This window comes from Tupaia chinensis, unplaced genomic scaffold, assembly GCF_000334495.1.
Source record: "Tupaia chinensis unplaced genomic scaffold, TupChi_1.0 Scaffold145148_1, whole genome shotgun sequence".
NCBI classification, from domain to species: Eukaryota; Metazoa; Chordata; class Mammalia; order Scandentia; family Tupaiidae; genus Tupaia; species Tupaia belangeri.
The window spans coordinates 1,704,303-1,720,355 of record NW_006205008.1 but is presented as its reverse complement, the minus strand read 5'-3'; the positions used below and the strand labels follow the sequence as shown (position 1 = coordinate 1,720,355).

At 40.0% G+C, this 16,053-nt stretch overlaps 1 pseudogene; it reads left to right on the top strand.

The window, feature by feature from the left end:
* Window positions 1-12,466: 12,466 nt before the first annotated feature.
* LOC102477294 (nuclear autoantigenic sperm protein pseudogene) lies at window positions 12,467-15,617 on the top strand (annotated as a pseudogene).
* Window positions 15,618-16,053: the final 436 nt, after the last annotated feature.

Sequence of the window (16,053 nt, the reverse complement as noted above, 5' to 3'; positions counted from 1 at the left end):
AAATTGTTCCTTTGATGCTGTGCCTCGCCCTAGGTCACACACACTTTCACCTATGTTCTCCTCTAAAGGTTTTATAGTTTTACATTTATATCGGGATCTACTTTTAGTTACTTTTTGTATAATTTGTGAAGTTCGGGTTGCAGTTTATGGTTTTGCTTATGATTTGCCAATCATTTAAACATCTTTTGTTGAAAAGTCTATGTCCTCTCTATGGAGCTGCTCTTGTATCTTTTTTACTTTTTTTAAAAATTTAACTTTATTTATTTACTTTTTAAAAATTTCACCAGAGAAGAACAGAGTGAGAGAGAGAGAGAAAAAAAAAAAGGAGAGTGAGAAAGCAAGCCACCAGGGCCGGGACTTGAACTGTGGGTCAGCCATGTGGGAGTCCATTGCTCTTTACCACCACACCCCCTGCCAGCCCCTCCCTTTTAAAATTTAACTTTATTTATTTATTTACTTATTTTAATTTGACCAGAGAGAGGCAGAGAGAGAGAGAGAGAGAGAGAGAGAGAAAGCAAGGAGCTGCTATTGTATCTTTGTCAAAAAAAAAATCAGTTGGCGTCTTTTGAGTGGGTATATTCTGAACTCTGTATTCTGTTTCACTGATTTATGTATTGATGACTCTGCCAATAATCACTACTGTAACTATAGTACTTTTTTTTTTTAATTGTCAAAGGACAAATTTGCTCACCAGACAGAGACAGGGAGAAAGCACCCTCCTGTGGGGCGTAACCACGCTGAAATCCCTTTCCTCTCCATGTCCTTATTCCGTCAGGATGTGGGCATGCATGTGCAGACACTTTGCAAGCCAGTGCACTGGAATCCGAACCATGACCAGCCGTGTGAGATCTGGTTCCCTTGGCCATAGACTTTGGACTCAGCCTTATAATTAAAATCAGGTCATGCGATTCCCTCTACTTTATTCTCTTTCAAAAACTGTTTTAGTGATTTAGTTACTTTGCCTTACCATTGAAATTTTAGATTTAGCTTGTCTATCTCTACAAAAAATCTTGTTAAGATTTTGATAGAAATTGTGTTAAATTTGTAGATTAATTTAAAAATTGGCATCTTTACTATGTCAAGTTTTTAAGACTCATTAACATGGTATGTCTCTCCATTTATTTAGATCAGCTTGGATCTCTTTGGAGTTTTGTAGTTTTCAGTATACGTAATTTGTTAGATTTAGGCCCAACTCCTTCTTTCCCTTCCTTCTCCTTTCTTTCTTCTTTCTTTCTTTCTTTCTTTCTTTCTCTCTTTCTTTCTTTCTTTCTTTCTTTCTCTCTTTCTTTCTTTCTTTCTTTCTTTCTCTCTTTCTTTCTTTCTTTCTTTCTTTCTCTCTTTCTTTCTTTCTTTCTTTCTTTCTCTCTTTCTTTCTTTCTTTCTTTCTTTCTCTCTTTCTTTCTTTCTTTCTTTCTTTCTCTCTTTCTTTCTTTCTTTCTTTCTTTCTCTCTTTCTTTCTTTCTTTCTTTCTTTCTCTCTTTCTTTCTTTCTTTCTTTCTTTCTCTCTTTCTTTCTTTCTTTCTTTCTTTCTCTCTTTCTTTCTTTCTTTCTTTCTTTCTCTCTTTCTTTCTTTCTTTCTTTCTTTCTCTCTTTCTTTCTTTCTTTCTTTCTTTCTCTCTTTCTTTCTTTCTTTCTTTCTTTCTCTCTTTCTTTCTTTCTTTCTTTCTTTCTCTCTTTCTTTCTTTCTTTCTTTCTTTCTCTCTTTCTTTCTTTCTTTCTTTCTTTCTCTCTTTCTTTCTTTCTTTCTTTCTTTCTCTCTTTCTTTCTTTCTTTCTTTCTTTCTCTCTTTCTTTCTTTCTTTCTTTCTTTCTCTCTTTCTTTCTTTCTTTCTTTCTTTCTCTCTTTCTTTCTTTCTTTCTTTCTTTCTCTCTTTCTTTCTTTCTTTCTTTCTTTCTCTCTTTCTTTCTTTCTTTCTTTCTTTCTCTCTTTCTTTCTTTCTTTCTTTCTTTCTCTCTTTCTTTCTTTCTTTCTTTCTTTCTCTCTTTCTTTCTTTCTTTCTTTCTTTCTCTCTTTCTTTCTTTCTTTCTTTCTTTCTCTCTTTCTTTCTTTCTTTCTTTCTTTCTCTCTTTCTTTCTTTCTTTCTTTCTTTCTCTCTTTCTTTCTTTCTTTCTTTCTTTCTCTCTTTCTTTCTTTCTTTCTTTCTTTCTCTCTTTCTTTCTTTCTTTCTTTCTTTCTCTCTTTCTTTCTTTCTTTCTTTCTTTCTCTCTTTCTTTCTTTCTTTCTTTCTTTCTCTCTTTCTTTCTTTCTTTCTTTCTTTCTCTCTTTCTTTCTTTCTTTCTTTCTTTCTCTCTTTCTTTCTTTCTTTCTTTCTTTCTCTCTTTCTTTCTTTCTTTCTTTCTTTCTCTCTTTCTTTCTTTCTTTCTTTCTTTCTCTCTTTCTTTCTTTCTTTCTTTCTTTCTCTCTTTCTTTCTTTCTTTCTTTCTTTCTCTCTTTCTTTCTTTCTTTCTTTCTTTCTCTCTTTCTTTCTTTCTTTCTTTCTTTCTCTCTTTCTTTCTTTCTTTCTTTCTTTCTCTCTTTCTTTCTTTCTTTCTTTCTTTCTCTCTTTCTTTCTTTCTTTCTTTCTTTCTCTCTTTCTTTCTTTCTTTCTTTCTTTCTCTCTTTCTTTCTTTCTTTCTTTCTTTCTCTCTTTCTTTCTTTCTTTCTTTCTTTCTCTCTTTCTTTCTTTCTTTCTTTCTTTCTCTCTTTCTTTCTTTCTTTCTTTCTTTCTCTCTTTCTTTCTTTCTTTCTTTCTTTCTCTCTTTCTTTCTTTCTTTCTTTCTTTCTCTCTTTCTTTCTTTCTTTCTTTCTTTCTCTCTTTCTTTCTTTCTTTCTTTCTTTCTCTCTTTCTTTCTTTCTTTCTTTCTTTCTCTCTTTCTTTCTTTCTTTCTTTCTTTCTCTCTTTCTTTCTTTCTTTCTTTCTTTCTCTCTTTCTTTCTTTCTTTCTTTCTTTCTCTCTTTCTTTCTTTCTTTCTTTCTTTCTCTCTTTCTTTCTTTCTTTCTTTCTTTCTCTCTTTCTTTCTTTCTTTCTTTCTTTCTCTCTTTCTTTCTTTCTTTCTTTCTTTCTCTCTTTCTTTCTTTCTTTCTTTCTTTCTCTCTTTCTTTCTTTCTTTCTTTCTTTCTCTCTTTCTTTCTTTCTTTCTTTCTTTCTCTCTTTCTTTCTTTCTTTCTTTCTTTCTCTCTTTCTTTCTTTCTTTCTTTCTTTCTCTCTTTCTTTCTTTCTTTCTTTCTTTCTCTCTTTCTTTCTTTCTTTCTTTCTTTCTCTCTTTCTTTCTTTCTTTCTTTCTTTCTCTCTTTCTTTCTTTCTTTCTTTCTTTCTCTCTTTCTTTCTTTCTTTCTTTCTTTCTCTCTTTCTTTCTTTCTTTCTTTCTTTCTCTCTTTCTTTCTTTCTTTCTTTCTTTCTCTCTTTCTTTCTTTCTTTCTTTCTTTCTCTCTTTCTTTCTTTCTTTCTTTCTTTCTCTCTTTCTTTCTTTCTTTCTTTCTTTCTCTCTTTCTTTCTTTCTTTCTTTCTTTCTCTCTTTCTTTCTTTCTTTCTTTCTTTCTCTCTTTCTTTCTTTCTTTCTTTCTTTCTCTCTTTCTTTCTTTCTTTCTTTCTTTCTCTCTTTCTTTCTTTCTTTCTTTCTTTCTCTCTTTCTTTCTTTCTTTCTTTCTTTCTCTCTTTCTTTCTTTCTTTCTTTCTTTCTCTCTTTCTTTCTTTCTTTCTTTCTTTCTCTCTTTCTTTCTTTCTTTCTTTCTTTCTCTCTTTCTTTCTTTCTTTCTTTCTTTCTCTCTTTCTTTCTTTCTTTCTTTCTTTCTCTCTTTCTTTCTTTCTTTCTTTCTTTCTCTCTTTCTTTCTTTCTTTCTTTCTTTCTCTCTTTCTTTCTTTCTTTCTTTCTTTCTCTCTTTCTTTCTTTCTTTCTTTCTTTCTCTCTTTCTTTCTTTCTTTCTTTCTTTCTCTCTTTCTTTCTTTCTTTCTTTCTTTCTCTCTTTCTTTCTTTCTTTCTTTCTTTCTCTCTTTCTTTCTTTCTTTCTTTCTTTCTCTCTTTCTTTCTTTCTTTCTTTCTTTCTCTCTTTCTTTCTTTCTTTCTTTCTTTCTCTCTTTCTTTCTTTCTTTCTTTCTTTCTCTCTTTCTTTCTTTCTTTCTTTCTTTCTCTCTTTCTTTCTTTCTTTCTTTCTTTCTCTCTTTCTTTCTTTCTTTCTTTCTTTCTCTCTTTCTTTCTTTCTTTCTTTCTTTCTCTCTTTCTTTCTTTCTTTCTTTCTTTCTCTCTTTCTTTCTTTCTTTCTTTCTTTCTCTCTTTCTTTCTTTCTTTCTTTCTTTCTCTCTTTCTTTCTTTCTTTCTTTCTTTCTCTCTTTCTTTCTTTCTTTCTTTCTTTCTCTCTTTCTTTCTTTCTTTCTTTCTTTCTCTCTTTCTTTCTTTCTTTCTTTCTTTCTCTCTTTCTTTCTTTCTTTCTTTCTTTCTCTCTTTCTTTCTTTCTTTCTTTCTTTCTCTCTTTCTTTCTTTCTTTCTTTCTTTCTCTCTTTCTTTCTTTCTTTCTTTCTTTCTCTCTTTCTTTCTTTCTTTCTTTCTTTCTCTCTTTCTTTCTTTCTTTCTTTCTTTCTCTCTTTCTTTCTTTCTTTCTTTCTTTCTCTCTTTCTTTCTTTCTTTCTTTCTTTCTCTCTTTCTTTCTTTCTTTCTTTCTTTCTCTCTTTCTTTCTTTCTTTCTTTCTTTCTCTCTTTCTTTCTTTCTTTCTTTCTTTCTCTCTTTCTTTCTTTCTTTCTTTCTTTCTCTCTTTCTTTCTTTCTTTCTTTCTTTCTCTCTTTCTTTCTTTCTTTCTTTCTTTCTCTCTTTCTTTCTTTCTTTCTTTCTTTCTCTCTTTCTTTCTTTCTTTCTTTCTTTCTCTCTTTCTTTCTTTCTTTCTTTCTTTCTCTCTTTCTTTCTTTCTTTCTTTCTTTCTCTCTTTCTTTCTTTCTTTCTTTCTTTCTCTCTTTCTTTCTTTCTTTCTTTCTTTCTCTCTTTCTTTCTTTCTTTCTTTCTTTCTCTCTTTCTTTCTTTCTTTCTTTCTTTCTCTCTTTCTTTCTTTCTTTCTTTCTTTCTCTCTTTCTTTCTTTCTTTCTTTCTTTCTCTCTTTCTTTCTTTCTTTCTTTCTTTCTCTCTTTCTTTCTTTCTTTCTTTCTTTCTCTCTTTCTTTCTTTCTTTCTTTCTTTCTCTCTTTCTTTCTTTCTTTCTTTCTTTCTCTCTTTCTTTCTTTCTTTCTTTCTTTCTCTCTTTCTTTCTTTCTTTCTTTCTTTCTCTCTTTCTTTCTTTCTTTCTTTCTTTCTCTCTTTCTTTCTTTCTTTCTTTCTTTCTCTCTTTCTTTCTTTCTTTCTTTCTTTCTCTCTTTCTTTCTTTCTTTCTTTCTTTCTCTCTTTCTTTCTTTCTTTCTTTCTTTCTCTCTTTCTTTCTTTCTTTCTTTCTTTCTCTCTTTCTTTCTTTCTTTCTTTCTTTCTCTCTTTCTTTCTTTCTTTCTTTCTTTCTCTCTTTCTTTCTTTCTTTCTTTCTTTCTCTCTTTCTTTCTTTCTTTCTTTCTTTCTCTCTTTCTTTCTTTCTTTCTTTCTTTCTCTCTTTCTTTCTTTCTTTCTTTCTTTCTCTCTTTCTTTCTTTCTTTCTTTCTTTCTCTCTTTCTTTCTTTCTTTCTTTCTTTCTCTCTTTCTTTCTTTCTTTCTTTCTTTCTCTCTTTCTTTCTTTCTTTCTTTCTTTCTCTCTTTCTTTCTTTCTTTCTTTCTTTCTCTCTTTCTTTCTTTCTTTCTTTCTTTCTCTCTTTCTTTCTTTCTTTCTTTCTTTCTCTCTTTCTTTCTTTCTTTCTTTCTTTCCTTCTTTCTTTCCCTCTCTTTCTTTTTTCTTTTGCCCTTTCTTTCTTCTTTCTTTCATCTTTCTTTTTCTTTTTTCTTTCTTCCTACCTTCCTTCTCTCCTTTTTTTCTTGCAATTTTAAGTAATATATTTTTTTTTAATTTCAGTTTCTGATTGTCCATGGGTAGTATACAGAAATACAACTGATTTTTGTGTGCTGATCTTATAGTTTGCAGCTTTGTTAAATTAATTTATTAATTCTAAGAGACTTTTTTTGTTTTCAAAGATTCCTCAGTATTTTTTTGTATAGACAGTCATATCATCTGAAAATAAGGACGATTTTATTTTTTTCTTTTCTCATATGCATACCTTTTATTTCTTTTTCTTGCCTTATTGAACTGACTAGGATTTCTAGTACTATGTTGAACTGGAGTGATGACAGTAGGAATTCATGTCTTTTTCACTATCTTAGGAGGACACCTTTGGTCTGTCTATACTATTAAGTGTAATGGTACCCATAGGTCTATAACATTAATTGCAAGGGCTGCATAATGTTCTGATGTATTTATCCATTGCTCCTCCTGGGCATTTAGGTTGTGTGATGGTTGGTTTTGGCTGCCAAATTGACTTGACTATGGAATTTCCAAGAAACCTGATAAGACAATTATTCTGGGTATGATTGTGAGGATGTTTCCAAAGGCAATTTGCACATAAGTCTGAGTAAACTAGAAGATCAGCCCTCAGTATGGGTGACACCACCACATTACTGGGAACCCAGACCAAACAAATGCAGAATGGGATTTGTCTTTTCTGGAGAGCACGGATAGACTTCTGCTGCTGCCTTAGACATCTGAACTCAAGGCACGTCTGCTTTTACACTCCAGGATTTACAATCCCCACCCCCCAAGATTCGCAGGCTTTCCCCCTTGGACTAAGAGTTACGCCATTATCTTCCCTGTCTCTGAGGCCATTTGCATTTGGACTGAGTCTTGCTGTTGGCATTGCAGGGTCTAGAGCTGTCAGAGGACCTGTTGTAAGACTTCTCAGCGACCATGATCACGTGAGCCAATTCTCCTAATAATTCCCTTCTTAAATATTTATATCTGTTATTCTGCTGGTTGAATCCTTCTAGAGAATTCCAGTTAGTACAGTTTGTTTCTTGCCTTTTTTTATTTTTTGTAATATAAACATTTCAATAAATGTCCTCACAGCAAAATCTTTATGCGTATCATAATTGCAATATCCCAAGTGTCCAGACTCTCTGCTTTCCTCTTTTTGCTGTGGATGAAGGCCCATGGTTCTCTGTTCTCCATCCCATCTCACCTGTACTTGCCTTCTTTCCTTTCTTCACTCTCAGTTTCGCTCTCATTCCTGGATCATTCTCATCACCATCCAAATGAACTCCAGTATAGATTATTAGAAAAGCATTTCTGAGGACCAGCAGATGGCTGAGTGGTTATGTCACTGGACTCCCACGTAGTCAACATGGTTCAAGTCCCGGACCCAATGGAGAAGGGATTGTGTTGTGGCCATCACCCCTGGGGAGCAATATCTTTCTGTCTCTCTGTCTCTCTCTGGATCTCTGGTGTGTGCACACGCCCTAAAAAAAAAAAAAAAAAAAAAAAATTTCTTCCTTGTCTCCACATCATTCTGCAACTGCTACCTCCTCACTGTTCCCCTTCAAGAAGCTTCTTGAACAAGTTTTCCTGTGCCGCTGTAACTACTTCTCCACTTCACATTCTCTCCTCAACTCACTCTAATCGGCCTCTATGCTCACCTCTCCACAGACGAGGCTCAAGGTCGGCCCTGGCCCTAATGTGACCAACCCGATGGTCACTTTTTGGTTCTTATTTTAGTTGTCACCCATTGGCTCACGTGGAACACTTCCTTCGTGAGACTTGACGATACTACACCCTAGTTTTGTTGGACCTCGGTGGCTGCTTCAGAAAACATCTGTTTGTTCATTTCCCTATCAGCCATGGCTTCAGGATTATGTTAGCTTAGTGAAAGCCATGTGGATGCTTTTTGTTTGCTCTTCAACTACAGAACGGTTTAAATAGCAAAGATATTTTCAATCCCTCGAGGTTTGAAAGAACTTGTTTCTAAGGTTGCTTGCGTCAGTTTTTTTTTTTTTTTTTTTTTTTTTAGTTTGCTGTAGGGCACGTGCACTTGCTGCGGAGAGAGAGAGAAAGTGAGAAACACTGTTCCCAGGGCGTGCCACAATCCCTTCTCTGTTCTCCTCTTGGGATTTTGAGCAGGCATGCACATATATATTTTCAAAGCTGCCAGATCTGAGATTTGAACTGCTCAGTCAGCCATGTGGGCTCCAGCTGCCTTAACCACCATGCACCTGACTGGCCCTAGAATATTATTTAGAGATGATTCTTAGTTAATGCAATCAACTTACTCCACAGCTAATGACTTTCGACATTGTTCTTTTGCAATTCCTCCTTGTTTGTTGGATAGTGACTTAAAGCATGGGCTACTGGCTTAGCCATGCTATGCATTTTGTGAGCCCTGTTCTTTTTATTCCAACTTATTGAACTTCAGTTAAGCCTAGAGAGCAAAGTTATATAATGAGAATGAGGATGTTTGTGATGTTTATCAGTGATTCTGTCCCTCATAAACTGTGGGATTAAGGAAGTTTAAAGCAACTCAGCTTTTTAGCAATAAAACCTAGGAATCTCAGCCCTGAGTCCAAGTCCCAGTTTTAAAAAGACTGCAACTACAGATGTGTTTGGACAAGCGATATACAATTGAATTTTTCTTTTTCTTTTTAAAATATACTAATATACAGACACACTTAATGTGAGCCCAAATGATAATTGGAACTCCAAATGTTGAACTTGTAAAATTCTGAGAAAAAAAGTACAGGTATTTTAAATAATTATTTTATTTAACTTTATTTACTTACTTATTTTAATTTGATCAGAGAGAAACAGAGAGAGAGAGAGAGAGAGAGAGAGAGAGAGAGAGAGAATGTGAAAAAGCAAGCCACCAGGTCTTGGACCCGAACTGTGGTTGCCCATGTGAATGTCCAGCACCCTTAACCAACACGTTACCTGCCGACCCCCAATATAGGACAATGTTTGAGGAACCTCTCAAGAGGAGGACTTTGTCAAGACGACTTTTGAAGAGTCATTGTGTGGAGAGTTTCCGAGGGTGGTCACATGGAGGAGGGAGGCGGTGAACCTCCGTAGATCTCGGCTGACATTCTTCCATCCTGGAAGAACTAGGGAAGAATTGACTGGCCAGGTACCTCCACGACTGCTCATTGGCTGCTATCTGCCAGGACTTCCTTGCTTCCTCTCACCTCTAGCTGTCCACATTTGCTGTAGGCGATGGCCTGTCAGGGCAGCCACGCCCCAGCAGTGGACTCATCCTGAGTGCTTCCAGGGCTTCCAGGGACCCTAAGCACTGGCCTATGGGCAGGTGAGAGGACATCTCTTCCCAGCTGGACCGTGTGCGTCTCATAGGCTCTGCATGAGTGAATGTGTGTAAAGATCTGAGGGAGTGTCTGGTACTTAGCTAGCATCCCATAAAGGTTAGCAATGATCATTACCATTTAAATATATGCATCCAATTTTATGAAGTCTCCAATGAAAACAAAACAAAGTTGTGCAGGAGTCACCCCCTTTTTTAACCACTTGAGTTCTAACTAGGCTTGCAGGTTGGCTATTATTATCTCCATGGTCTTCCCACTCTTCCCACCTGGTACATATCACAGACTTGTTTGAAATGACCCTGGATTGTGCTCTGCTTATCCTGGACAAGGAACTTTCTAGAATCCCTCCAGTCCCTGAAGGAAGAGCCACATTGGCCTCAGTTTACTAGCGATCGTTGCCTCTGCCCTTCCATTGGCTAGGAGAGCTACAACTTTCCAAGGTTTGGCTTTCTTAGACTTCTCCTCTGAACTGCTGGCATCCAGATCCAGACTGGTGCTCAGGTGGTTTGCATATCTCTTCGCTGTTCTTCCCCTATAACAGGGCAATACGGATTTGGACGCCGTCCCCTGCAATGCAATCCACACTGTCTCTTGCAGAGAGCCCGGGCCCTGCAGCCCATTTCTTTTCTCTTGCTGACCCCTCCTGTTGAGTTCTCCCCCGGTGGTACGCACCGAGTACTATCACCCTGGATTTCACTGAAGTCCTTGGGATGCGTTTGGAAATAAGGCCTCTGAAGAGGTCATTTGGAGGCCAGACAGTGGTGCAGGGGTAAAGTGAGAGTCAGTCTCACATGGGAAAGTTCTAGGTTCGAGTCTGGAAACTTCTTTCTTTACGCCAGCCATGCTCTTACCGTGATTGGGGACAGGTTGAAGGCTGAGTGTGGATCACAGCATCAAGACCTGTGGGAATGCTGTCTCTCTCTGTCTCTGTCTCTGTCTCTCTCACTCATGGAAGAAATAAATAAACTTCAAAAAAAAAAAGATAATTAAAAAAGAGAAGTGATTCAGTTAGGGGATGCTAATCCCATCGAGCTGATATCTAAGAAGAGGCCATTTTGACATACAGGGACACCAGGACTAAGCCTACACAGAGGAAAAGCCATGTGATAACACAGAGAAGGCTGAGGTCTGCGAGCCAAGGAGTGAGGCCTCAGGAGAAACTGACCTATCTGTGCCTTGATCTTGGACTTTCAGCCTCCAGAGTGGTGAGGAAATAACTGTTGTTTAAGCCACCCAGCCTGTGGCATTTTGTCATGGCAGCCCTAGCTGACCAACATATGCCGTCAAGTCTGTTCCATAGCCCATGATATGGGAGGTTGTGGGATTCATTCCAAGCTTAGCGCCTGACAGGTGGCAGCAGAACGGGCCTCAGGTACGTGACTTGCACCCAAACCTCCCACACGATTAGAACAGAACCACTCAGGCATGTCAGGAGAAGTCAATAGGTGAAGGCAGAAGAAGGGGCAAGGGGGTGTGGGAGCTGCTATACCAAGGGTGTAGTCCCAAAGGTCTTGTTATGGCAAATCATGAGAACCGTGAGAACACTGATGCTCAGAGGCACGGAGCGGGCTGCTTGAGTTGTACCCAAGAGTTAGAGCCAAGCCTCTAGCCAGTACTATATGGGTCCAGGATACCAGGCTCTACTGACTACTCCAAAAATAGAACGGTTGCTTGCAGTGCAGTTTTCAGTCGCTGGGGGTGCACTGGGAGGATCTGCATAGTTCGACCACTCCTACTTTCCCTGGTGGTCAACAAATACACTTTCAGCAAGACTAAGTGAGAAGGTGGCTGGAGTCCTCATGTTAAGGAGAAGAAAAAGGGTTTTATTTTCCAGAAGACTTTGGGTCACTAACCAAAGTGCAGCAAGTTGTGGTAGGAGAGTCAGTCACCTACCAGAGCACGAGTTGTTTCTAAAGAGGGAAAAGGACTTTGTGGCTGAGAATTTCCTTTTTTTTTTTTTTTTTTCTTTTATTTTTTTTTCTTTCTTTTCTTTTTTCTTTTACTTTTTTTTTTTTTTTTTTAGAGGTTTTTGCCATAGAGCACGTGCATGCACCAGAAAGACAGAGAGAGAGACAGGGAGACAAAAAGTGAGAAATCATCCCCTAGGGGAGATGGCCATGCTGCAATCCCTTCTCTTCCATTCTCCTCTCAGGATCTTGGGCACACACGCACATGCACCTGGTGTGAGTTCAAGCCACCGGGTCCTGGCCTCGAATCGACTACATGGGAATCCAGCGACATAGCCATTACGCCAACTGCTGGTCCCAGTGGCTGAGAATTTCTGTGTAAGAGTGTGTGAAGACAGTTGTCTGGGTGGACCGTTTCCTGTGTGTTCATGGGGGTGACTTAGAGCATAGAAGGAGGGTGTTCGTGAAGAACTGACTTGCCCATACTGCTTCCCAGTGTTTCCCTTGAGTGGTGTTGATTGTCAAGGCACAGGGCAGTCGATCTTGTTGAGAATGCCTGGATGAGGAGGACAGTGCTGGGTGTGGGCTTTGGACTGTTGCCCTGAACTCTATGGTCCATCGACTTCCAAACGTGACTGTGCTCTACAATCATTAGAACAGGATGAGTAACATAGACTGCTGGCTCTATTCCTGACCGCCTGAATTAGCTTCCCTCTCCAAAAAGTACAGCCCAGAGATCTGAGGTGTGTGGTTGTTTTATTTAAAAACAGCTTTATGGAGTTAATATTGATATGTCAACATTCAAGAAGCTTGTACATATTAAAATCATACATTTTTTAAAGTTTTGAATCTATCACTACCATCTACCACAATGACTATGTTATTTTTTTCTTTTATGGCTATGTTTTTGATTACCTCCTACTCTTCCAAATTCCCATGTGCCCTTTGTAAAACACCCCTCTTGCCTCACCCCAACCTCAGGTAACCACCGCACTGCTCCGTCACTATGGATTTATTGGCCTTTCACAGAACTTTATATAAATGGAGTTGCACAGTACATATGTTCTCTTTTTGATCTGGCTATTTCCACTCAAAATTATTTTTGAGAGGCCAGAGGTGGCGTGGTAATTAAGGTCCTGGAGCCCGTGTGGCCAACTCTGTGGTTTGAGTCCCACATCCTGCAGGTTGAAGAACATGCTGGGTATGTGTGTGCACATTCCCAAAGTCCTGAGGTAAGACTAGAGCACAAGGGGCATTTTCTGTCCCTGAGGAAGTCTCTGTCTTTATAAATTCCCTGTGTTTTCCTCACAGGCTCTATTTAGCCTCCTGGTCCTCCACCTCAGGGGAACGATGGCCACCGAGTCCAGAGCCACTGCTGACATCGCCGACAAGACTGAAGAAGGTGTCCCTGCTCCTTCAACCTCTGCAGATAAAATGGAGAGTCTGGATGTGGATAGTGAATCTGAGAAACTCTTGGGTTTAGGACAGAAACATCTGGTGATGGGAGACGTTCCAGCAGCTGTCAATGCGTTCCAGGAAGCAGCTAGTCTTCTAGGTAAGAAGTATGGAGAAACAGCTAATGAATGTGGAGAAGCCTTCTTCTTTTTAAAATGGGAAATCACTTCTAGAATTGGCAAGAACTGAAAATGGTATATTGGGAAATGCCTTAGAAGGTGTGCATGTGGAAGAGGAAGAAGGAGACTAAGCAGAAGACGAAGCTCTGGTAGAAAATAATGATAGATGAGGAAGCAAGGGAAGAGCTGAGAGAACAGGTTTATGACGCCAGGGGAGAAAAAGCAGCAGCCAAAAAACCAGAAGACAAGTGTCTGGAAAGGCCTGAAACTGAAAAAGAGCAAGAGAGTATAATGGAGAAGGGTGGAAGAGAAGATGTGGACATGAGTGAGCCCGCAGAGGAGCGACAGGAAGAAGCTGAATTGACTCCAGATCAGTTTACTGAAACCTCTGAAGAGGCAGAAGGAACAGCAGCAACAGGACTGACTGAAGCTTTGGGGAAGGCCGGACAGGAAGCACCATGTGCTGAGGAAGGAAAATCAGTTTCTGGAGCTGACATCCAGGAAGAAGAGTACAGAAAGAGAGGTGGTCAGGAAAAGCAGGGAGAGGTCATTGAACATAGAGGACAAGCCAAAAGAAACTGCAGGAGAACAGCCTGCTGTGCCTCTAGGAAAGCAGGGTGCTGCAGTGGAGTCGGAAGCAGAGCCGGTAGAAGCCACAGTTAAGCCAGCGAATGTGGGTGGGGATGAGCCAAAGGAACAGGTAGTTACCTCTGAAAATGAGCCAGGAAAGGGTGTTCTTGAGCAGCTGGTGGGAAAAGAAGTGCTTCCTGCTAAAGAGTCACCAGAGGTGACGGTACAGGCTTCGTCTTCAGAGGTGTTGGCTGCAGAGGCTGGGTCAGAAGTCTCTGAAAAGCCTGGGCAGATGACAGTTCTTCCTAAGGATGGTCCAGTAGGTGCACTGTGAGCTGCAGGAGCTCAGATTTCTATCAAACCAGACTTCTGCAGAGACCCTGACAGATACAAAGGATGACTCAGGGGGTAGAGGAGATTAGGGAAGACCTGGTTCCTAGTCAGGAGGAAGCTAAGCTGCCTGTAGAAGAATCTAAGGCAGTTGGAGATGAGGTTGAGACCAAGGTAGCCCAGGTGGCTACTGAGAAATCACCTGAAGTTTACAAAGTTGAGACAGCTGCTAATGAAGAGACACGAGAGAGAAGAACAGATGAAAGAGGGTGGAGAAATGGAAGGGTGGGAAGAAGAGGATGAAGAACATGACAAAGCTGAAGAAACACTAAACAGTTCAACTCCTGAAAACAAATCTCTTCAAGAAAATGAAGAGGGGGAGACTGGGAACCTAGCACTTGCCGGGGACATGCTGGATTTAGCAAAGATCATTTTTAAAAGGCAGGAAACAGAAGCAGCCCAGCTTTATGCTGCACAGGCACCCCTTAAACTTGGAGAAGCTAGTGTTGAATCTGAGAACAGCAAGTCTAGTGAAGTCATTGAGAAGAGAATGGCTAAACTAAATGAACAGATGAAAGAAGCTGAAGGATCACCTATGGAATATCAGGAAGAAATGGAGGAGCTGGAAGAACAGCTACCTGAGATTAGAGAAAAGATAGAAGATGCAAAGGAGGCCCAGCGTAGTGGGGGTGTAGCCGAATTGGCTCTGGAAGCCACCCTGGTGGAGAGCTCTACCTCAGGTTTCACCTCCAGTGGAGGAGGGTCTTCAGTCTCCATGATTGCCAATAGAAAGCCGACAGATGGTGCTTCTTCATCAAAATATGACTGGTATTTCCCACCTTGTCAGTAAAAAAGAGGAAACCAGAGGAAGAAAGCCCCCGGAAAGGTGATGCAAAGAAAGCCAAACAAGAGCCAGAGGTGAATGGAGGCAGTGGGGATGCTGTCTCCAGTGGAGGTGAAGTTTCAGAAAACATGGAGGAGTCTGAGAATAGGCCGAAGTCGGGCGGCAGTAGAGGGGACAGCGGAGGCTGGAGCTACAGTTGAGAGCACTGCATGTTCAGAGAGAGAGCAGGCCTTCCTCCCAAGGGAAAGTGCTTTTGTACATAATGTATTTTTTCACTTCTGGGGGATTCTTTTTGTATAACTTCAGTAAAGATTGTAAGAAAAAAAAAAAAAAAGGAAGAAGAGTAGAGCAGAAGGGATCGTGGCAATGTCCATCTCCCTCCCTGAGAAGTGACTTCTCGCTTTCTCTTTCTCTCTGTCTCTCTGGGGAGCATATGTTCTCTATGGCAAAAAACTAAAAATAAGTTAAAAAAATTAAAATTAAATAAAATTTGGGATTCAGAAGGTGGGGTAGTGGTGAAGGGCATTCGACTCTCAGATGGCCAATGGCAGTTTGAGTCCTGGACCTGGTGGCTGGCTTTCTCACTTTCATTTTCTCTCTCTCTCACTCTGTCCCTCTCTGGTCAAATTAAAATAAATAAATAAATAAAGTTAAATAAAATAATTCTTTAAAAAATAAAATTTGAAGTTCATTTCTGTTGTTGTATGTATCAATAGTTTATTTACTTTTTACTCCTGAATAGTATTCCACGGAGAGGGCTGACTGGGACCCCACAGAGGCGAGGCCTGCGCTTGGTAGAAGGATGAGCTCCACCCTTGGGTTTTTGTCAGTCCCCACTGCAGTACAAGGAGGTACACGGAGGTAGGTGGAGAGATCTCTGTTCCTTACAACCAGATGTCCCAGACGAGATCCAAGAGCTACCTGGGCTGTGCTGGAGGGCTTTAGGACGGCCAGGGTTTTGTTAAACATCTTTTTGAAACGAGGCAAGCATCTTGGGTTTTGAGCATGCCCACATTTGGGTGGGTGAGGGGTACATACTGCCTGTCGTCACAAGACACCTTAGTGATTTTTGAGGCAATCCCGTATTAGCAACACAAGTTTTGATGATTTTCGTCCTCCTGCAGCTGACAACAGAGAATTTCAGCGACAACAGAGAATTTCAGCAACCTGCGCAGCCTTCTAGAGGCAGACCTGAAACCTACACTTCTAACGCCACGTTTGGAACGTTCTGCTTCCCAGCCCCGAATGATCCCGGTGCCCCGAGCCTGCTCTTGAGCCATAATTTATGAAAACAATAATTAGAGTTTAGCTTCCAGATCTTCCAGGAAGCAGAGGTGGTGAAGTGAGGGCCCTGGGGGAAATGCATGTCCCCCGTCGCCGGACAGGAGGCTCGTGGCACAGAGCCACCGCATGGGGGCAGTGTGCCTCCGTGCCAGCGCCCCGGCCGCGCCCGCTGAGGCTCAGCAAATACGCTGTCCAGCAATCAAGACGCCCGCTGCCTTCGAGGTCACCCAAGTCCTCCTCTCCGTGACTGCGTGGAAGCGAGGTGATTCATCGCTACATCTTCCAGCGGTTAAAAACAACGAGGAGCTGGGACCCCCCCCCCCCCCCGCCCCCCT